The 25158-nt window shown below is 36.0% G+C and overlaps 1 pseudogene; it reads right to left on the minus strand.

Moving 5' to 3' along the window:
• Window positions 1–4231: 4231 nt before the first annotated feature.
• On the minus strand, window positions 4232–5473 carry LOC145012362 (AT-hook motif nuclear-localized protein 20 pseudogene; annotated as a pseudogene).
• Window positions 5474–25158: the final 19685 nt, after the last annotated feature.

Here is a 25158-nt window from a genome sequence, read left to right on the forward strand (position 1 = left end):
TATTCAACTCTTGTTTAGTTTATTTTTTTGTAATAATTTTCCATTCTAAAATTCTATTTTTGTACACACAATTTTGTGCCGAATCTTAAAAAAAATCATAACTTCCTCTATAAAAGTCAGATTTGGATGTTTTTTATATGTATGGATTTGCTTTTCCGATTACTACGACTTCCCTTTAGATTATTTATCCTAAATAATCTTCTATATAAAATGTATATTTTAGATTATACTGTAAAGCGATAAACGAGGTGTGACAACTCTCCCACACTTATAGTGATTTCGTACCCGAAATCCCATTTCTAGTTTTCCTTAAGCTAATTCCTACATGTCGTTCTAAGATGCTATTCGAGATCATCACATGATCTAGTCGATGTTATTGCATACAACTTTATTATCTACCTTAGACGTACTCCCGAACTCCTAACGAAATCTTCCAAAACTAGGAGCTCGTCGGCTTGGACTATACTCTATGACAAACGATCTCCTTCAGACAAGAAATGTTGATTGGTTTCTTTGGCTAGGAACATAGTCCACTGGATTTAAGGAGATTGATTAAGGAAATTTTTCTATGACGTCCTAACATAATCTATTTTTCGGGAAAATGCCTCTAAAAGGCTTAATCCATATCCGTAAATCACACACAAATCTAGATTATAACGATAATGTGACCAGGTGTTCCAACAATTTGGAAGTTAACGAAAGCTATCATTACGGGTTTATTGGTTCGAAACTTTGAAACCAACATTCTAATATTGGTGGCAGACTTATCATCAGACTTGCTCATCGACTAAAGAAATAAGTAAACTAAACATGTAGCCTATCCTGATGCCTAAAATACTACTGATACATTACTATTCAGATCCTAAGTTTGAGTTTGGAATCAAATGAGTGTTAATCTAGTTCGCTCCAACCGGAGCTCTGATACCAACTTGTAACGTACCAGTTTCAAACCCAAAATTTTCATTTTTATTCAAAATATTCATTTACATAGGAGTATTTATTACATTATGCGGAAACATGAGTGTGAATGCGTATGTGTACAATCGAACCTTTCTGTTCTCAAGAACCACTGAAGTTCTTGAAAAACATTTATAAACAATTAGGTAAGTGCTAGGTTAGTGAGATCCCTCAATATACCATATTCCACAATACATACACATAATGACCTTCAACATAAATCTGGCCCGCCCTTTGGCTATCAACATAAAGCTGGTCTGTCCCTTTTTGCCTACAACATATAGTTGGACCACACTTTGGCCTTTAGCATGAAGCTAGTCTGCCCCTTTTTGCCTACAACATATAGTTGAACCGTATTTTGGCCTTTAGCATATAGCTAGTCCGCCCAAATCTATTGGTCTTCAGCAAAGGCTGGTTCTCCCTTAAGTCCCATATAATATCAACACAATAGACAATTCACAAAACAAGCAAATAACTATCATAGTCTAATTGCCTAAGTGCATACTATATGGTATATAACTATATCCTAACATACATATGATACATATTGGAGTATACAATATAGTGAAAAGAACTCACCTGGACAATTACTTTCAAGATCAACAACTAAGCAGACGATCTTACTGACATGCAACAAGCCTAACGAGTATTAACCTATAATACTATAGCTTATTAGATTCTAAGGGAATCCGGTAATGTAGGCTAGGCCTATCAATAATCAAATGAATACCAATAGTTTTATTAAGTAACGATCAACCAGACAGGACAGTTGGGATGCATGATCATTTCAGCATATAACTTTTTTTGAAATCCAACAACCAAGCCAACGTGACCATTCTAGATACCTCTCCCGCAAGTAAATCAATCTGTATTATAACTTGGAATTACTAATAGTTCTTATTTATAAGTTCATAACAACGTATGACTCTAAATATAAGTTACACTGAAAAGACTAGAATGTAGATTAAATTACAGGGATTCTTAATGAAAACCAGAATCTAAATGCGCATAAGACTGACTCGGGATCTCCTACTTGAAGGCTACTAATCGGATGTGTACTCAGGGGCATCGCAAGGCTTCACTGCATGCCGAAAACTAAGGGAAAATGGCTCTATAGGGGAGAATATTGAGAGAGAGAGAGAGAGAAGTTTTATGGGCTGGATGTAAGGAACGTATCGGGGAATGAGCTTTAGTTATAGGACTTGGAAACGCACATCGGGAAAGACATGGTGCGCGTCGGGCATGTCAGCCTTGTTGGCTCCTCTGGTCTTATAACTCGTGTCAACGTTGCATTGCTCCACATCATTCCTTCTAGAAGGCTGCCATATTTCCAATTATAGTGGAGCCACATGTCGCGACCGTGTGGTGCCACTTCACCTTGACCTTTGGAGGAGGGGAATGGTCGACTTGCCACATGACACTCTCCGGTGCTGCCATGTTATCGGTGCTCAATGGGCTCTCCGTGTGTCTGGTTTTCCAGATATTCAGAACGGCGTAGCTTCTTCATACGAGCTCCATTTTTTATGTTCTTTATATCCCCAGAAAGCTCTCGATGAGTTATATAACTTTTGTTTAGATCCCAATAGCTAATTCTCATTGTATCAAAAATTTATATTTTTTATAGGCTTAGCTTGTTATATATCACTGCAGAAAGCATAACTCATACATACAGATTCCGTTATTGATGTTCTTTATATCGAAAGATTCATATTGATGAGATCTTCAACTCTAGTTTAAATTATTTTTCGTAATAATCTACCGTTCTAAAATTCGATTTTTGTGCGCACACAATTCGCCGAATCTTAGAAAAATGATAAGTTCCTCTAACGGGGTCAGATTTGGATGTTCTTTATATGTATAGATTCGATTCGTTAGATTATTTATCCTAAATAATCTTTTATCTAAAATTTCTATTTTAGATTATACTATAAAGCGAGAAACAGGGTGTTACATGGAAGATTAGAGTACCTACTAGATTTCCCAACGGAAGTTCATTGTAACATTTTTAGATCCATTAGTAGGTTTAGTAATAATTTTATGCTCAAGATGAATGATATAAGTGATTAACTGTGTCACCCTCAATGAATATGAATAGATGTCTACAAGAAAAATGATGATATTGAGTAGGCATCTAGAGTTTAATAAGTGTAGTTCATTTATGTATGTCATGGTTTGCTCATGTTCTTGTACCTAGTGTTGTTATTTGATTCATGATAATCATGTTAAAGAGAATCTAAAAGAAATTAAATGGATCATCATATAACTTATGTGGTACTTCGAGATACCATTTGAAATTTGAAAAACTATAAAAACAGGTTGTTGTATTTTATGAGTTAGATTATGTTGGTGACTTGGACAAAAGAACAACTCTCATGGTTTCCCCCATTAGTGATTACGTTCTGAGTTTGAAAAGCAACCTTGGAGGCTAACAATATCCTTTTCAACTACCGAGGTTGAGTATGTGGTGAATTATGATACATTTAAAGAAGATGCTTAGTTGAAAGGTTTGTTCGTTGATCTCTATAGAGATAGCTTTGGTATGTTATATTTTATGATAGTTAGGGTCCTATATGTCTTATAAAGAGTTCTATGTTTTAGGAGAGAACAAATCACATTGTCCAGAGAGATCTCTACATTATAAGTATTATTTTTAAGGGAGGTGATTATTTAACTTAATGAATTCATTCATCCACATAAGGTACCATACCCTTGTAGCTATCATACAAGTCAGTGATTCATATATTTTGTGTGGATGAGTCAATTTTCTTAAAATGCCATACCCGTTAGGGTTTCCACCAAAATTTTGGTGTTTTTGTTCTTTCACTTTTGCTTCTTCTTGACCTGTCGAATTGTAACACTTAATTACACCCTTGAAATCTATCACATACGATAGTACCATGTCCAACCAATGATCAATAAAGCAAGAAAAACTTGATACCCGACCAACTCGGAAGTTTGAGCAGGTTTACAATTCTAAGGCCGGATATGACAGATTCAAGGAGGTTGGCGATAACCAACAAAGTGCGAACGTCTACGCTTTTGTTATTCTTGACAGAGCAATGGGAAACTTTGGAACGTATATACATCCTTTACAAATACTAAATCCTATAAAACCTAGGAGAGTGATTATTAATTATATGTTAATTTAAAACATTTATTGAAACATATAAATAAAAAGTTGTATAAATATTTTTATTGTAATCTGCAAATCAACTATGTTTATAAACAGACATTCCCTAAATAGAATAAGACCAAGTAACTAATACAAGCAAAATATACAAATCCAGGAGTTGAGATTAATTTTCTTTCTCATGCATTACAACCTGATCAATATCATCAAATATTGTTGCTTTAACATCACATACACCTTATTCAGATTTAATTATAGTTATAATGATGTTATTCGTTTTTAACTTTTACCTCTAATATGGAGGCCGGCCATGAGCCCAGCCAAATGCTTCATGGTTCATCTGTCCACTACCATTAGGGATCAAATTGGGCTGCAAGTTATACCCGGGCATCGGATCACCCAACCCTCCTCCATCACCACCCATCCCAAGTGGCGGTGGTGATCCACCGCCACCCATCCCTGCCTGCACCACACTATCTGCTTCCTCTTCTTCCTCTACAGGGAGTCTTTCGTATGTAGCGTTGGAAAATGTGGCGGCAATTACCATCACAGGTCCGGAGGCCACCAACGACCCCACCACGCTCCCACCGACAACCTGACCTTGACCTCCCGCAAGGTATATAGTCAGACCTGTTGAGCCAGGCGGAGCAGGACCAGGTAAAAAAGCTCCGGTTAGTGACAAAATCTCGAATCGGCCTTGTAAGGCCATGACTGAACCAGGTGCTGTGGGCTGTCTTAGGGTTACATTCATGACTGTCCCACTAGCACTCATAACACAAACCCCTCTCTGTCGTCTCCTACTAAATTGAGCTATGCTCTCAGCTACATCAGTTCCACTCTCAACCTCCATGACATGGCTACGAAGCGCGTTGGGGCTGTCCCTTGTCACAAAAATCGGGGGCTTTGGCTTGTTCTTTGAGCCTGGTGGACGGCCTCTAGGCCGCCTATTTGAAGTCTCGATCCCACCTTCTCTTGGATCATCGCTGTTGTTGTCTCTTTCATCTTCTTCACTTCCAGTGTTGTTCTCGTTCATTGATATTCCCAGATCTGGCTTCTTTAGAGCCAAGGAACCACCTGATGGTGTTTCTACACCACCTAGGTTGGCCTGCCCAGTCCACCAGTTTGACATGCTCAATAACACAGATATAAAGACTCTTTTAAACTCTTCTCAGTCCCTCGTGATCTTGATGATTGGTGGAAATTGAAAAGATACACAGAACCGGTAGTACTAGCTACTGTGGTGGTGTAGAAGAAACAACTGCTACTTAATCTTGAAGATACCCTATGGGAGCTATGTGTGTCTTTTGTTGGCTTGGCTATTGGTTTTAGTGGGTGAGGGTATATCTAACAAAGTTTTTGTGATCATCTCTCTCTCTCTCTCTCTCTCTCTCTCTCTCTCTCTCTCTATATATATATATATATATATATATATATATATATATATATATATATATATATATATATATATATATATATATATATATATATATATATATATATATATATATATATATATATATATATATATATATATATATATATATATATATATATATATATATATATTATCTTCGTCACAATTTTTAGGAAAGTTTGAGTGAGCTACTTTGCTATATATTTCGTAATATGTAAATTGAGTAACAAGGGCTCATGTGACTCGTTCACATTCATCTTCCATCGAGAAAAAGAAAAACTAGAGAGGAGAGAAAGGGTCTTTGGAATTAGGGTTTGGAGGGGTGTGGGGTAGCGTGCGCATGAGGTAGTGGGGTGCACTCCTTTGTTTTCTCCTGTGGTTGGGATTTGAATGCAATTTTTGTCATTCATCATATAATTAAATAACTCCCAGCCGGACGCAACTTTGACTTGGATCCATGTTTGATTCCTCTTTCATCATATGCATAGTAGGGAGCGTTCACAATTTGTCTTTTGACTGTTGAATGAGTCATTAGGTAAGACAAAAAATTACCTCACTGGACATAACATTCCCCACTGCTTTGAGCTACCATCTTCTCTAGCTCTCTAGATATAATAAGCTTTTAAAGTAATAGTTTTCGTAAATTTTGAAATATTTTTATGAATATTTAAACTAAAGAAACTGCTTAAATGATAACTTGGTGAATGTTTTGAGTTCATTTCAGATTGACCATTGATCGTGTTATAACCGAAATTTCAGTTATGCAATATAATATTTCAATGCATAAATTTTTGTATATAGAAAAAATTTGTTTCATGTGAATCAACTCCCTTTTGAAATAACATTGTTTATTAAAAGAAATAAAACTTTAAGGTAATTTTTTTAATCTAGCAAAATAAATAAATAAGCGTTCATCTAATGAAAATAATAAATATAAATAATTGTTTTTTTTCTTGAACAACAAATAATTATTTGATGATAGAATAAATATAAAGCTCACAATGGATTGGGTTTGGATTCAACCCATTTATTAATTAAGTTGAAGATTTCAACCCAATCCAATCTATTTATTTAAATGAATTTATATTTCCAATCCAACCCAACATTTCAAATAAATGGATTATCACCGGGTTCATATGTTTATATAGTTTTCAACCCAACCTATTAAATAAATATGTTAAACTTGTGTTGACCCATTTTAATTAAAAATAAATAAATTAATTAACTAAAGATTATGCTACTTAAATAGTTATATATTTAAATAAAATTTCAAAGTATGACAAAAAACACAATCCTAAATTCATATATAAAAAGAACTTCTTAAAATAGTACTCATAGATATGTGTTTACTCATGAGTTTTGTTTCTTAAGCAATGTAGCATAAGAAATGTGTTAGTCTCTTTATTTATAATTGATTGTTTTTTCTTCAAAAAAATTTCTTAAGGGACACAAAAAGACACTGGTAAAAAAAATTGTATCCTACCTTGTCATGGTAAACAAACTCAATAAACTATTTTATTCTATAAATAAATATGCTAAAGCCATCTCTCTTACATCTTTATTCTCATGTTTCTTATTTTGATCGATTTTGACATCAACTACAATATTATTAGAACCATGAGGTCGACCATGGATTTTTTTTTTGTAGAATTGTCATATATTATACCTTTTATGATAAAGTCCACATTCTGAGCCTGACTGTAACATCTATAAAATTTCAAAAAAATTTAAAACTTTCTCAATCATTCAAAAACACCATTTAATTACAAAATGTTTTCAAAATAGTTTCATGTCAGAGTATCCTAGAAATCAAAATCATAAAATGCGAGGAGGTGCACGATTAAGCCTTCGCCTTTCCGCGATCATCCGAAGCACCTGAAACAAAATCCTAAATTGTAGGCTCAAAGCATAGTGAGTTCCCCCAAAATACCGATACATAATAAGTAGCACATATAATAACAATATGTAATGGGTCCACAACTCTACAGACTGGATTACCCCTGAGCCCACAATGCGAGTTTGGCTTGCCTTTCGGGCCTACAGCTTACATCTGGCTTGCTCCCGAGCCCACAACATAAGTTTAGTTTGCTCTCGAGCCCATAGCTTATGACTGGCTTACCCCCTTCAATCCCATGACTGGAATATAATTGATCAGCCCTTAGTACGAGTCTGACAAGCTCCCCTGGCCCTCAGCTCGCATCTGGAATACTTAGGAGTCCTCAGTATGAGTCTGGCCTCCCTGCCCTAAGCTCATATCTGGTATACTCCACTATTATTTGGTCACCGCACGAAGCAGTATAACTTCAACCCTACCCACAAAACATGTCGACATATAACAACTAAATACACATAAAGATAATCAGATAGTAACGCAGGTAGTCCTATAGATCTACCCGACTGGCACATCAAACTAGCATGCATAACTAACTCATACTTAACATATCATCAATTACTAGGATATTAGACCCAATGGGCCAGACTTGGTGCCTTCGACCCCTAAGTATAATGAGGACAACTCACCTCGTAAGTACTGCTGAAATCAAGAAGATATATCTCCAACTCTCGGCTCCAACTCAACTGCCTGCAACCATCATATATTTATTCCATTAAAATCCCGAATTACCAAAATACCCTCACAAGTCAAACTTGATCAACCCTTGATCAAAGTCAAAGTCAACGGTCAAGGTCAACACTCTATGTTGACCCAACTCATCGAGTTCATCCACTGAATCATCGAGTTCCTCCATAACTCGGAACCTCCCACTGCATAACCGCCTCGATCTTGGCCGGATCGACCAAGATCCCCTCCCGGTTAACGAGATGCCCAAGGAACTGAACCTCTCGTAACCAAAACTCACATTTCAAGAACTTGGCATCAAGCCGCTCACGTCTCAAAACTCCCAACAGCTCACAGAGATGCTCCTTATGCTGCTTCCTGGTCTTGAAATACACAAGGATGTCATCTATAAACACGATGACCGAGCGATCGAGCATCGGTCTACATACCTGATTCATCAGGTCCATAAATACTACCGGTGCGTTGGTGAGCCCAAACGACATCACCACGAACTCGTAATCTCCGTAACGAGTCCGGAACGCGGTCTTCTCCACGTCCTCCTCACTAACTTTGACCTGATGGTAGCTGGACCTCAAGTCTATCATGGAAAACCAAGATGCTCCCTGCAACTGATCGAAAAGATCATCTATCCTTGGGAGTAGATAACGGTTCTTCACCGTTAACTTGTTCAATTTGGTAGTCGATGCAGATCCAGTGTGAACCATCATTTTTCCTCATGAAGAGAATCGGAGCTCCCCACAGAGAACTGCTCAGACAGATAAACTGCTTACCCAACAGTTCCTGTAACTAAGATGACAACTCCTGCATCTTAGGTGGTTCCAATCGGTACAGTGCCTTGGCGATAGTAGCCGTACCTGGCACTAGGTCAATCATGAACTCGACCTGCCTCTCAGGAGGCACTCTAGGTAACTCCTCCGGAAACACGTCTGCAAACTCTCTAACCACTGGAACTTCGGAAACTGATACCTGACTCCTGACCCGTGTGTCTACCACATATGCCAAATAACCCGCACACCGTGCTAAATATACTGTTGAGCCCTGGTGGCTGAGCAAAATCCTGAACCCAATCTGGTGCCCTCGTTGTAGATAACCAGTTCTCCCCCACTTGGGGTTCGAACTACCACCCGCTGACCCTCGGAGTCGATCATCGCACTGAAGTGACTCAGCCAATCTATACCCACAATCACACATACATCCCCCATGGGGATCGGAATCAAGTCTATCGGGAAGGATACCGCGAAGATCTCCATAATGCAACCCTGATAGACTGAAGAAGTAGAAATCCCGTGTCCTTTAGTGATATAGACTTGCAATGGACACTCAAGCTCTCCTGTAGGCAAACCGAACTCCCTACTAAACGATCGAGAAACAAATGATCGACTCGCCCAGGTGTCAAATAATACCAATGCAGGTAAGGAGTTCACTAAAAGCATACCTAACATAGGTACAAACACATAATCATAAAACATATATAATTAATAAGATAAAGGGCAGAAACATACCAACCACCACATCAGGTGCTATCTTGGCCTCCTTGGTTGTAAGCTGAAAGGTGCGTCCCCGAGCCCGTAGGGGCTCTCCTCTACCCTGGCTTACATCAGTAATCCTCAGTGTAGCTGGTGTGAGACTCTACACTGGCTTGGTGGCGAGCAACGGACAATTGGCTTCACGTGGCCAATCTGATCACAATGATAACATATCCTCACACTCGGAACCAAGGCGAGCTGGCGACAATTCCTCACATAGTTACCTTCCTTGATACATTTGTCGCACCCACTACCAGATCGAAAAACCCCTGAATGAACCTTCCCGCACTTCCTACAAGTGTGTCCGCGCTGACCTCCATACCTAGAATCAGCGATCTTGGACCGCTTCGGCACCAACTGCGACTGCTTCGGGGCCAACCTCTACTCTCTCAACTGCAGCTCAATTTCAAGCTCATGTCGCCTAGTGGCCTCCTATAACTCTAGTAATGTATCATATTGTTGAGTAGCAACAAACTGTCTGATGTCAGTTTGAGCATGCTCAGATAACGAGTCATCTGAGGATGCTCGGAAGCAAACTCTGGGCAGACCATCGCCCTTTCAGTTAACATACGGGTGATCTCCATCACCGACTCCGTACCCTGTCTCAGATCCAGAAACTCTTGTGACAGACGCTCTCGATCAACCCGTGGAAATGTAGCGAGTGCAGAACATCTCCCTAAACTGATCCTAAGTAACCATAGCTCTCTGATCATCAGAATACGACCCTGTCATCAATCTCCACCAGTCCTTTGCCTCGGACCTCAACAGGTTCAAGGCACACCTATCTTCTAGTCAGTAGGACATGAGCATGTGAAAAAGCATCCCTCAACATCAGGTAGCCACCTCATAGCTATGATCGGGTCCTGAATCCCATTAAAAGTCATGGGCTTCATGTTGTCGAAGTCCCAATACTAAATAGCTTGACCTTTCCCGTACCTACAGCCGCCACGGCTGTAGAGGCTACATCGATAGCCATCTCAGCAATGGCTGCATAACACTAATCAAAAGTACTCTACCAAGGCGGTGTTAATAGACCCAAACATCTCTGGCAACTCTGGCACTGCTGGTCCACCCTGACTTCCAACTACTTATCCTAACCCAGATCCAGTCACAAATCACCTCGTAACCACCATGCTGAAAATATACCAGGAATATATTAGACATCCCATATAATAACATGGAACCAACTCACAACAAATCCCTAGGGGTTGTGACTTCCTTGATACGCTTATGGGTCCTGTGCTTTTAGTAGTACGGGCCCATACTACCTTCCACACCTACCAATATTTGTATCAAGCATCATCACAACACCCTAAAAATATACATAAACATAAGCGAGCACTCAATCCTCACTCCTAGAGGAAGGCTAAATAACTGGCTGACTGAACCCGCACAACTCCTCCATGAAACTTTCACCAACAGGGCAACACTCGTGTATGCTAATCATACATAACAATGGACCCTATAGACTTTCGAATATCTGATCCTACCCTTAGCCCTTCATCAAAGAAGAACATGAAATAAGGCCAAACTAAACATTCTCAGGCTATAAGATCTTAATTATGTACAACTATGATGCATACACTAAGAAACTACAGTAATGATGCCAATTTCATACAAGGGAAACCCTAGGCTATCAGACATCATATAATCAGGCAATTCTATCATGCAAATTCTGAAGATCCCTATCCTGTCACTAGCATATTCTTCTAACATATCACAATATCAAATATCTGTATGGTATTTTGGGGTCTACTTAATGGCTCCGACTAATCGTACACTATGCATCCTCCTATAGTATTATGAAAACCATTTGAAAATCATTTAAAATATTTTCCTTAGTTTGAGACTAGATTCACACGAGTGTTCCTCCAATTAACTCAAACCAAGGCTCTGATACCAACTTGTAGCATCCATAAAATTTCATAAAAAATTAAAACTTTTTCAATACTTCAAAAATACCATTAACTTACAAAATGTTTTCAAAATAGTTTCATATCAGAGTATCCCAGAAATAAAAATCATAAAATGCGAGGAGGTGCACAATCAAACCTTTGCCTTCCCGTGATCATCAGAAGTACCTAAAAAAAAATCCAAAACTATAAGTTCGAAGCTTAGTGAGTTTCCCCAAAATACCAATACATAACGATTAGCACACATAACAACATGTAATGGGTCCACAACTCTATAGGCCGGATTACCCATAAGCCCATAGTGCGATTCTGGCTAGCCTTTCGGACCCGCAGTTCACATCTGGCTTCCTCCCGAGCCCACAACATAAGTCTTGTTTGTTCTCGAGCCTAAAGCTTATGAATTTTGGCTTGCACCTTCAGTCCTAAGACTAAAATATAACTGATCAAACCTCAGTGCAAGTCTGACATGCTCCCATGGCCCTCAACTCGCATCTGGAATGCCTAGGAGTCCTCAGTATGAGTCTGGCCTCCCAGCCCTAAGCTCATATCTGGCATTCTCTAGGGTTTTTTGGTCACCGTACAAAGCAGTATACCCTTTACCCTACCCACAAAACATGTCGACATATAACAACTAAATGTACATACAGATAATCAGATAGTAACGCAGGTAGTCCTATAGATCTACCCAACTGACACATCAAACTAGCATTCATAACTAACTCATACTTAACATATCATCAATTACTAGGATATTAGACCCAATGGGCCAGACTTGGTGCCTTCGACCCTTAAGTATAATGAGGATAACTCACCTCGTAAGTAGTACTGAAATCAAGAAGATATATCTCCAACTCTCGGCTCCAACTCAACTGCTTGCAACCATCATATATTGATTCCATTAAAATCCTGAATTACCAAAATACCCTCAAAAGTCAGACTTGGTCAACCCTTGCTCAAAGTCAAAGTCAACGGTCAAGGTCAACAGTCCATGTTGACCCAACTCGCCAAGTTCATCCACTGAATCATCGAGTTCCTCCCGAACTCGGAAACTAAAAACTAGGGCCAACTCATTGAGTTACCTGAGTAACTCGTCGAGTTTCTTCAGAACTTCAAAACCGAAAACTCGAGTCGACTTGTTGAGTTACCTGAGTAACTCGTCGAGTTCTTTAATGTCCAGATGATCGGGAAAACCCTCAGCAACTCGTCGAGTTATCTAACCCACTCGCCGAGTTCACTCCTAATCCATAAGGCGGGTAAACCCTAACCAATTTGTCAAGTTGGCTTATGCAAATCGTTGAGTTTCTTCAACCCATTTCTCATTCAGATGCGTTTAAGCGAAACCAATGCTCCAAACTATAGATCTATCATTCTAGGGTGTAGTTATCACGTAAAGTTGGTAACTGTACGTGCATGCAAGGCTTCAAGAAGCTAAAACACTCAAAACTCGCCTTAGGAAGAGGTTTAGGGCATGGAAAAGGGCTAGGTCTAGATAAAGTCGAGAACTTTATGCTCATGAGGGCCTAGAGGAGTCTAGGTATGAGACCATGTTCCCATGACAAGCTCAAACCCGAAAATGACCACATTTTGCACCAAAAATGCCATATACTGACATAAGAAGAGATCTAAGAAATGGAAAACTAAGGAAAAGACTTTTTAACTCCAAATGGATTCCAACATGATGTAGATGCTGGATCTACAAGCTTCTTCTTGTTCCAAACCTCTAATTCTTCAAGCCTCTTCAAGAAATGCACCAAACATACACTTTTAGCCTCACACATACTCAAAGGGAGGTTAGCTCAATTAGGGTTTCTCTCTGGAAGTTAAAAGGTGGTAAGGAGGTTGGAGGGGAGGACTTAAGGTCCTTTAAATAGGGTGCAAACCCTAAACATTAGGGTTTTCATGTCCAGCCTCAACTCGTCGAGTTGGATCCTCCAACTCATCGAGTAAGTTCTAGAATTCATGCGGCTTTATCAGTTTCTACACGACGAGTTGGGTCAACCAGCTCGTCAAGTAGGTCCAGAATTATGAATATAAAAGCATTAAATTTATACCTGTGAGTTGGGATGTTACAATGACGATCACGAACCGCTGACCATTTCTAGTTAGATTTTATCCAACCATGCTACTAGTGTGAGTTCATAGTTATTTTCATCTTACACATAGATATGGAGTATTATATATAAATTAAATGTTATGTATGCATATTATCTGTTTACCTGATATATATGTTGGATGAATGTTTTATGCATGTTTTAAGTTATTTAAACTGTATATATGTATTTTATATCAACAAATATGTTGGGGTAAAACATGGGTAGATGAAATAGTTGGGGTGTGATGAAATAAAATGATGAAAGGCCTTGATGTTGACGATGATCCAGTCATGTAGCGAAGTATAGATGACGACGACAGACTATTCTAGACAGTCTAGTGGAACAATAGCAGGCTTGCAACCTATTGGTGTTTGTAAATGACATGTTCACCGGTTTACTCCATCCCCCTCATGGTTTCCTTACGAACATATATGACTGAGGAACCCCCTTAGTAGTAGTGTCCATCTCGATGAAAATCCTTAGGATAGGTCCCTGGTCCCTTACTTTAGATGCTCTAGGGAAAAAAAAGTAAGGATAACGAAAATGGGTAATCAGGCAGTTTGAATTGATGACATTAATAAACTTAATTATTGTGAGTTGAAAACCCTATGTGTTCACTAGGCTCCCAAGCCTGACCCACTCAGTTTTCTCATATACAGGTAGTGGAAAGAGAGCAAATAAGTGATGATTTGATGAGAGATCAATTGATTATAGGCCACTAGAATAAATAGATATTATAAGGCCTATGTTGTTTATATTTATGCTTTGGATCTGTATTACCAATGATATCCAGAAGTTTTTAATATAATATATTTCTTTGGAACAAATTCCGCAACATATTTCATTAAAAATATACTCTGATTTTCCAATAAAGCATAAATAAACCGGTCTTTTCTGGTCGTGAAGTTGGGGATGTCACATTTTGTAACTTCAAACGGTTTTGTTCCAATAATCAAGGTACTACGTGGAAGTTGAGATAAGATATAGTATAAAGAAGTTATAATGTCAATCATCAATTCTATGTTGCAGACTAAAATTTAAAAATGAATTTAAATTCTTTAAAAGAAAATATTTTTGAATTTTTGAAAAGAAAACACAGAAACAAATCAAATATTTTTGGAATTTAGATTTACTGAAAAGAGCAAAACAGAAATAAGCAAAAAGAACAAAAGACTTACAAAGATAGAAAATTTCGAAAACATAGTGAATAGTTACTTCAAAACCATTCTGAAGCTCGGAATAATTCGGAAGATGAACAGTAGATTCTGATAGCTTCTGAAGATCGGAACCATTCGGAATGTGAACAATAAATCTAATGATTGTGAAGTGGATTTCGGAACTGATTCAGGTTCAATCATTCCCAACCCATGTAGAATCTATTTGAATGATGCTTCATGTAGGGCCTCTGTGAAGATATCATCTAACTTAATAGAAGATCTAATAAAATGAACTTCTACATTTCCATCTTCAACATCATCCTTTATGAAGTGCTATCTCAGTGTTATATGATTTGTCTCGGAGTGTTGCACTGGATTGTGGAAGATTCTTATGGCACTTTCGGATTCACAACATAGAGGAATTCATTTCATATTAATTCCATAGTCTCTTAGCTGGTTCTGAACCCAAACCACTTGGGAAGTACATGATGTTGCTGCAATGTATTCTACTTCAGCTGTAGATAAGGATACATAGGTTTGCTTCTTAGATTGCCAACTAACTAGCTTACCATCCAGAAACTAACATCCACCTTATGTACTTTTCCGATCAAAACCACAACCTCCTAAATCAGAATCGGAGTATGCTTGCACAAAGATTCAAGAATTTTATGGATACCACAATCCAAGAGAAGTGGTTTGCTTCAGATAGAAGAATATGTTCTTAACTACCAACATGTGAGGTTTTCAAGGATTCGCTTGAAACCTGGCACAGTAGCACACAACATATTATGTCAGGATGACTAGATGTCAGATACAACAAGTATCCGACCATCTGACAATATAAGGTGATATCAACTGCTGGTTTATCACGAAAAGTAGTGAGTTTCGTTCCGAATGCCATAGGTGTTGGATTAGTGTCTAAGTCCATAACTATTTTGGTATGTACTTGACCCGATTAAGAGCATGGTCCTTTTGGGTTGCCTTCACTATAGCAATATGTAGGATGAATTAAGGAGATAGAGGTTTAATTATGATTTATTAATATATTATGAAAATAATATATTAAAGGAGAAATCATATTGTTTAATTAATATTAGTCAAGAATTAATTTTGTGGCTAAAAGAGATTAATTAAACTTAGGGGACTGGATTTGTAATTATAAGATAATCGCAATTGAGCTATGGATTTCCTAAATAATATAGGTTGGACGAATTCTATGGGAAGCCCATTAAGAATTCTTCCAAGGGATATGTTAAAGGAGTCCATGGGCTACTTAGGGCATAAGCAGTCAGATTAGGTTTCCTAGTTGCAAACCCTAATAGTCTACATGTATATAAAGGACCTTTATGCCCCAAAAATGTGGCTAAGTGTTCCTTTAGGGTTTCCAGCCATTTTTGGTGCCTCTTCTCTCCTCCCTCTTCATCCAAGCTGCTTAGTGGTGTTTGTGACTCCATTAGAGGAGCAGCACTTGAGGCATTAAGCTTTCTGAAGCTAAGGATTGATTGTTATTGCTATATAACAATCAAAGGTCAGGTCTAAACCCTATTTTATGTTAATATGATTAATTGTATGCTAGATCTAGGGTTTATATATTTGGATATCAAATTGCATGTTTATTAGACAAACTAGATCCAAAAGCTATTAGGGTTTGTATGTACACCATAGAATTGATGTTTTGCTCAAAACCCATCAGTGGTATCAGAGCCTAGGGCTGTTTGTTAGTGAATTTGATGCTTATTTGATCTGAAAATCGAATTTTTGGCTGACTGGTTGATGAACTCGCCGAGTTTTCTCTAAGAACTCGACGAGTAGCATGAACTCGATGAGTTCCAAAGAGGAATCGATGAGTTATCTGTTCTGTTGTCGGGATTTTCGATTTTCTGGCAAGATTTTGAAGGGTATAATTACCAAAACTTGCTTTTATTGCCTAAAATCGATTTTTTATGTTTGGAATGTTTATCCTTATCAAAATTGATGGATTTGGTTAAATATGGATAATATAAGATTATTATTAGATAAATATTTGACCTAGTAAGTTTGAAAAGTTTCAATTTTCCCCCTTTAGGTTTATAGTTTAAATTTGAACTTAAAAGTTTTGTTTTTGAAATTTAAATAGTTAAACCCTAATGTTTTGAAATGTTTCAAAACTTGCCCTCAAGTTTTGGAATTTAAGTTTTTGATTAAAAGTTTAATTTTGAAATATTTAAATTCTAAACCCTAATTTTTGAAATGTTTCAAAACTTGCCCTCAAGTTTTGGAATTTAAAAGTTGATTAAAAGTTTAATTTTAAAATGTTAAATTCTAAAACCCTAGTAATTTGAAAAAGTTCAAATCACACATAAAGTTTTATTAATTAATTAAAGTTGTATAATTAAAAGAGATTTAATAAACCCATAAAGTTTTGGTTTACATTTAATTAAATTAAAAGTATAATTTACTAAATTAAACCACCTAGTATTTTAAAAGTGTAAAATACACCATATACTATATATAAAATTAAAAGTCTAATATTTTATATATATATATATATATATATATATATATATATATATATATATATATATATATATATATATATATATGAGTAAAAGTCAGTCTTACCGTTAGTAGGCCTCATTCACGCAGTTGGTCTAAAAAGGGTGTTTAAGGAAATTGCCTATAAAATGACGATTGAATGGGTATGCACTCTTACCCACCGCACTCTTGACTAGTGGAGGGTCGTTAGCTGAACGGGTAGAATAGGACATAAACCTTCCATTATAAGTATAATGAAGTACAAAGTAACTAAATGCTTTTACAAATTCCCAAATCATAGTTGCTTTAGGAAAAATGTGAAATTATATTCTAATCCATGGAATTACACTTCGTACCCTTGACAAACGTTAGTGGAGCGTGTGTGGTTAACTGGCACACTAATTTGGGGATGACATTGGTGGCAAAGGGTGGCTCGATGCTTCTCATAGATCAATGGAGTGTGTGTGGCTAACCGGCACATTGATTAGGTGATTGTAGCATTGGGTGCACCACGTGATTCGTATGGTTATTCACACCTTGTTTGTGATCCTCGGCATCCCAGTCACAAATAGTAGGGCATAATCGAGATTAAACACGTCGTTGAAAAGTTCAATGAATCTCAAAAGATCAAGGAGTTTCAATTCATTTAAAACTTAAACTTCCTTTTCATTTTTCATGGTGGAAATTGGTAAATCGTCATTTACCTACCTTCAAATATTCTGCGACTAGATTACAACATCCCTCTTCTAGGTTGTAGAGTATTGTGTTGGATCCTAGCCTTGATGTTTCATTTGGGTGTTACATCAAGAATTCTAATCAACTTAACTTGAATTTTCTCCCGTTTTGTAGATGTCTAGTGCTGACAATCATGGTCTTCCCAAATCCCATGGAACAAGCTTTCCAAATGAAGATGATGTTCCACGATATGATCGAGGAACAAGAGATCATGCTTCACTACCTCCACCTCCTCCAATTGTTCTCCCTAACCCACAAGTTCGAAGGCTTGAAAAGTTCAAGCTCACTCAAGCCCTTTTGACAACTAAACACGAAGATAGGAAACCTGTGTGTGCACACGTCTTAGAGATGAAGTCACACATTGATAGGTTAAGGATGTTAGGTATCAAGATTTCAGGTGAGTTGGCGGTTGACTGGGTTCTTTAGTCGCTTCCTGAATCATATAGTGAGTTCGTTAGAGAGTACTATATGATGGATCATGACGTGACCCTCATTGATTTGACCTATTTGCTTATAGCTGCTGAATCAACAATGATTTGGCGAGCTGGTCAAGCAAATTCGTCCGGTGAATCAAATTCCCAAACTTCAATGGACATTGAAAATGTTGGCATTAGAAATCTAGAAAAAGGTAAACTCTGAGATAGTTCCTTTTGTCATTCCAAAAGAATTCATTTGCTTTTATTGCCAAGAGAAGGGGCATTGGAGACGAAGCTGCCCCATTTACCTGAGAGATGTAAGAGATGGGAGAGTCAAGACGTATGGCTCTACTTCAGGTAAAATTCATTACCTAACTCTTTTAAGTTCCTATTCTAGATTCTTAATACATGATGTGATAAGATTACATTTTGGTGTTTTGTAGGACCGAAGAAAAGAGAGGAAGCTTAAGGGAAGAAGTGAGCTGAATCTAATCGTGAAGAAATGGATTTTGTAAAGTGTAATTGACATTTGATGATGAATAAAAGTTGTTTATTTATGAGTAAAGTGTTGCTATCTTTTGTCGATCGTTTACTATAATTTCATTTTGCATGTTTTGACTTCCAGAATAATTATGTTATGGTATATCATATTATTCAAATTCTCCACAGTCAGTCATATGTTGGAAGTAGATATGAATCAAGACTGTCATGAGTTGGCTTGTAGATGTCTAAGTTGTTGGACATAGCAAAGTGGTGCTACAACACTCATGAGTGCTCATAAGTTCTGAGTATTCGATTCAACCCATGCTCACTGATATCACTTCATGGAATTTATCTCGAGTGATCGTGAGACGGTAATATCATATAAGTCTTCAAACCTAGAGATATGACTTGTTGCCTATGAATTGATTATGCATTGATTGTACGGAAACGCATTGGTAACTCGATGTTATAAAACGTGCCTTTGTGTATAATTCAACAAGTAGCAGAACAAGCATATGAGTTGAAGTTTATCTGTTCCTTCTTGGATTAGAAGCGATATCTGGGCCCCTCGATGATTGTGTTTTGACCTATGTAGTGGGCCCGGTCAGAACTAAATTGATGTGTTCAGTTAAGTTCTTTGTCAGACAAATCGGAAATTGGGAAACAACTGCAGGACAAAAAGTAAGACATTGTTCCATGTATTTATCCAGCTGGTATCTAGAACAGATGAGTATATGATCACTTATCTAAAATGGTGTATCATCATCATCTCAATTCCGAGAGACCTTGAAAGAGCTACGATTGTTGATCGATTCCTGAAGTCATACTTGCAACTACAGTTATTATACTTATCCAAGTGGAAGACTGTTGGATATAGTGTCTAAGTCCATAACTATATTTGGTATGTACTTGACCTGACCCGACATGGTTCATTTGGGTTTTATGGCATCATGCACTTGGATAGACTAAATGAGAGAAAAAAAACTCTTATGGTTTATTAATATATTATAAGTTCTAATATATTAATAATAATATTTAATTAGTATTGGTCAAGAATTAATTTAGAATTAATTATGTGATCAAAAGGAGACTAATTAAATATATGGGGTTGATTATGTAAATCATCTATTCTTAAAATAGTGGGCTAATGATCCATGGTTTATTAGATTGGGCTAAACCCAATAGGGTACCTCATGGATAGTCCATGGAGGTGATAAACCCATGGATCATGGAATATGAAAGGCCATGTCATTTAGGGTTTACACTTTGTAACCTACATTTGAAAATACTATAAAAGGAACCCCTAGGCTATGAAAATTGGCCACTAAGTGAAAACAAGAGGGCATAGCCGAGTTCAAGAAGTGTTCTAATTCTCTCAAGGTTATTCCAAGTGTATTTGGTGCTGTGTGAGACATTTGAGGCATCACACTTGAGGTGCTAGGATCACAAGGTTTTCAAGGAATCCAAGCAACAAAAGGTATGTTCTCTTACTAGCTTTTATGTATTCAGGTTCCCCATGCCATGCTAGTTAGGTTGAGAACCTTGGAAAATCAAATTTGCATGTATCTTAGTAAAACATAGATCCAAGGTTTCGAGGGTTGCATGTACACCATAGGAGTGTTAGAATGCTCAAAACCCTTCACAAAACTCTCTTAATTCCTCTTTCCTTCCTGTCATGTCACGAGAACAGCCGCTATCGTGGAACCATTCCGAATCATACTATTTGCCACGCATAACCTACAAATTTTAAAAAGGTTTAGGAACCGAAACCAACTTGGTTCCTTGTGAGAAATTCTTTTGAATAGGAAAAATCTTTGTTTTGTCAACCCAAAAGGATTTCCTTTTCAAAGTATGGTTCATCCATTTTTCCATTTTAAAAACTTCAATTTTATTATCACAAAGACTGATTTCAATAAAATCAGACTTTCGGTAAATACATTCTTTGATTTTTGGAGCCATCTTTTTCGAAAACTCTTTTTCTTCCTTTTTCAACTTTTCTTCGTATTCTTTGGGAGTAATTTCCTGTTCCGAAGCAACATTATTTTCAAGCTTAAAATCTTTTGATTTAGAAATCGGTTTTGAAATCTATAACTTTGGTAAATAACTTGATTTTGGTTTTGGAATTTAAGATGAATCTTTATTTTGATTAGAAGATCTTGATGTATTGACAAAAATTTGATTTGAATTAATTTTCTTCCAGAATTTCTTTCTTTTAATCAAGTTATTTTTGTACCTTGCATTCATTTGTCTTTTCTTTGCAATTAAATCCTCAACAAATTTATGAATGTTAGCTTTTGGTTTTTCCTTACTAGTTGGTGTTTAATTCTTTTCTAATGAAATTGCACTTGAAACATCTTTTATATCACTAGGTTCGGCCTTATTGTAACAAAATTCCACACGATTCAATGGTTCTGAAATGTATTTTTCTTTTGTTTTCCAAAAGGTCATTTTTTAGAGACTTTTTGTTTTATCAGCATTGTCTATTGGTCTTGACGAGAAAAAATCATCACACCCTTTTGCATTATCGTTAGCAATAATGGACGTTAATTCAGAAGCGCCATTTTTGTTTAGTCCTTTCTTTACAAAAAAAAAATTGATTTGGAACTGTTTGAACTTTTGAAAAAACTGTTGCTTCTTCTTTCAAAACTTTTGAACCTTTGTTTTCAACAATTCGAACAAATTTGATCGAGTTTTCAGAAATTAATTTTTCTTTGGTTCATCAAGATTTTTCACAAAAGCAGAACAATCAATTTCGTCATCTATAGATATTTCACTCATTTCAATTTCATCAAATTCAGAAATATTCTCAGAATCAAGTGTATTATCTGAATTCAATTTCTTGTATAATAAGTCATATTTCTGCATAGCACTTAATTTGATTTATTCTTTCTCTTTTTCAATTAAAATATCTTTCAACATGTTTTTTATATTCTTTGGACTTAATATATTCTTCAAGTTTCTCAAGAACAACTCTGTAAGAATCAGAAACATCATCTGAAGAAATAATTGATTCACATTTATAGCATTCAACATCAGTTTCGCCTTCTTTCAATTCAAGAAAAGGCAAAATCATCTTATGCAAACCTTTACCTATTTTGCAATCCAAATGAAGCTGAGTAGTATTAAAATACAAACGTTTTGCAATTAAACAGAAAATGTTTCGTTGTTTCAAAAGAACTCTATTCTCTCTCTTAAACAAAATAATATCATCTTTAGATCGATTAAGCTCTACTTCCAAGGCTTCTATTCTTATTCTTCTCTCCTCATTCTTAAATGTTACCCTATTAAGATTATCATTCAGATTAGAATTACTGATACGAGTTCTTTTTAATCTATCACTAAAATAAAAAATTGTATAATGTAAATCATTTAATTCAGAATAATAACGAGATGTAGGGATATTGAGAGATTTAAGAATAGAGTGTACCTTGTCAACAACCTTCTCACATTCACTCACCCGCTCCTTGATTGTCTTTGCAGCAAAACAACCATCTGAAACTTTACCACCATTGGTTGCATACCCTTTCTTTTCCGAACTATCACTCCGAACCATCAAACACTTTCCTGCATAACCTTGCTTCTCGGAATTGACCACAAAACACCCTTCATGAGTAAGTTTCCTTACTTTATCATCCTCTAAGTCTGTGGACCATAATTCGACTTGTCCATCATTACTGTCTTCTTATACCATTAGGATAGGTTTCTCAGTTGATGCATTCTTCTTTCAGAGTTCTTCTATCTTTTGGGTGTAGCAAGATTCGTCTTTAACATTCTCCTTTTCTCATTCTGTTTACGCAGCATGCACTCTTTGTCAAAATGATTCTTTCCATGACAATAGTTGCAGTCATTATGGTGGAAAGGTATACATAGCACATAGTCTTCAAAGGTATACATAGCACATAGTCTTCAAAAGAAGTCGATACCTAGCACATAGTCTTCAAAGTGAAGATCCCAGACTTCGTAATCTTCTAGAAAAAGGATAGGAATCCTTATTGTTCAACCAATGTTGCTTGGAAGATTAAACGAAAGAGAGTGAAGATCGTCGTTAGGCATGTTAACAAGAATTCAATGAAACAAAGTATAGAATCAGATGCGTAAACTTGAATCAAGTTCAAAGGAAAACAAGGGATCTAGATCTGAGATCTATAATCGATTGAAACGATTGAGATGACAAGAACGTATCTGAGAAAACTGTAAACCCCTAATGAAAAACCCTTTACTCGACAAAAGAATAGCGAATTGATTACACTATCTCCTGCTCTGATACCAATTGTTAGAACAGTAAAAAATCGATAGATTCTATATTACGAGAATAATCAATGACAAGAAACGACAATGATTGAACATGTGTCAAATGTATTAATCACAACAATAGAACAGTTTTTAGAGGCGGAACTATTATGTAATTGCTTCAAAAGTTGTAACCCTAGATGTTACATGCACGATATATATAAACAAACTAAGATAACAATTCCGAATATAGACAGGGCCATTTCGGAATCGGAATTAAACACAAATCTAAAAACATACATTTGACACAATACTAATTTAGACTTAACAAATTTCCCCTAACGGTTTGTTTTGCTATGACTATAAATAAAATTCATGGCCAATCATTGTCAAAGGTTGGGTTGTTTTTGCGAGAATTGGTTTTCTCAAACAGTTAGTTATATGTTGCTTTATCCAGAGTAAAGAGTAGAGAATGATTAAAGTTATTGATTTTAGATAAGAATGATAAATTAACTAATAAAACTTCCAATGTTGTTTACAAAGAAGTATTTCAAAATCTATGTTAAATTGTTATGTTTATTTTATTTATCAAATAAAGTTGTGATTACTTACCATCCAAAATCCGATGCTTATATATATATATATATATATATATATATATATATATATATATATATATATATATATATATATATATATATATATATATATATATATATTTGTATATATAAAAATTTTAATCCTACCAACCGTGATTTCCACGAGTTTATAACCTAGTTCAAAATAAATAAATAATAAATTGTTATTCGGTCTTTATTTTATAAATCAAAACCAATCCAAAATTTAAAATAATAATTAGGTTTTTGTGAAATCCAACCAAAAATCTAAATATCTGAACCAAACAATCCAATCCATATTGTCCAATTACACAATTCAGTTTATCAGAAATTGAAGAATCTTTAAGGCAAAAATATTGTTTTTCTTTGCAATTTTTTGTTTAGTGTCGCACATTCAAATGAGAAGAGTTGCGAGAATATGTGTTTGCATCGTTAACTCCTCGATTTTGTGAACTTTCTATTTTTTATTTTTAATTACATATTGCATTCATTTCATGTTAGTCTTAGCATACTTTATATTGTTTTCATAATTGAATTATTACAATATTTGTCCTTCGACATTTTCATTCGTTCAAGATAAATTCTATAAAGTGTATCATGTTCGTGATGGCATTGGATAGAATTTCGGGCTCATCAAAAGTGCAGGGAACGTGTCAAATTACAACAAACCATTTAAGAAGATTTTGATAATATTTATGCGTCTTACATTAAATCAGCCATTTTGTTAGTATATCTAATTCCATTTTTTCCGTTAATAGAGGCCCAGTTCTTGATCACAACAGTAGCCCAAATAATACATATAATCATAGTGCCACACATGATGCTTATCTTACACCGCCAAATAAAATGTGTTTCAGCAGCTCATATTGAATTAATTTCAACCTGCTTTTGGTGATTAAGGGCAATCGAAAGAAACAAGGTCAACCAACCTAATAAGAGGATTCGCAACAAAGATTGTATATAATTTGAATTTTCATTTCCTTTCTTCTATACTAGCATTTACTAAATTAATAAAATTTAAAGTCCTCAACCTATATTGGCATGTTTAATATATCTGAATTAATTTATAAGAATTATAGAAATCAATAAAATCATTTTGGAAATTCCTATTTACAAAATCCCCCATAGAAGTTTCACAATGCTCAAGAGTCAAGAATATGAAAATCATCATCATTCACAAAACTCTCATACATGTTGGTATATACCATTATCAACATGTATCAACCAAACTTATTCACAACCAACTATATTTTATACAGTAATATAGAGATTTTTTTTATACCAACTATAATTTGTACAGTACACTGTTTAGTGAAAAAAATGAATTTGTACCTACTAAATCCAGCGGTATATCATATCATCATTCCCTACTTTTTTTAGTTTTCGTTAGAATTA

Source organism: Lactuca saligna, chromosome 8 (genome assembly GCF_052625555.1).
Source record: "Lactuca saligna cultivar CGN05327 chromosome 8, ASM5262555v1, whole genome shotgun sequence".
NCBI classification, from domain to species: Eukaryota; Viridiplantae; Streptophyta; class Magnoliopsida; order Asterales; family Asteraceae; genus Lactuca; species Lactuca saligna.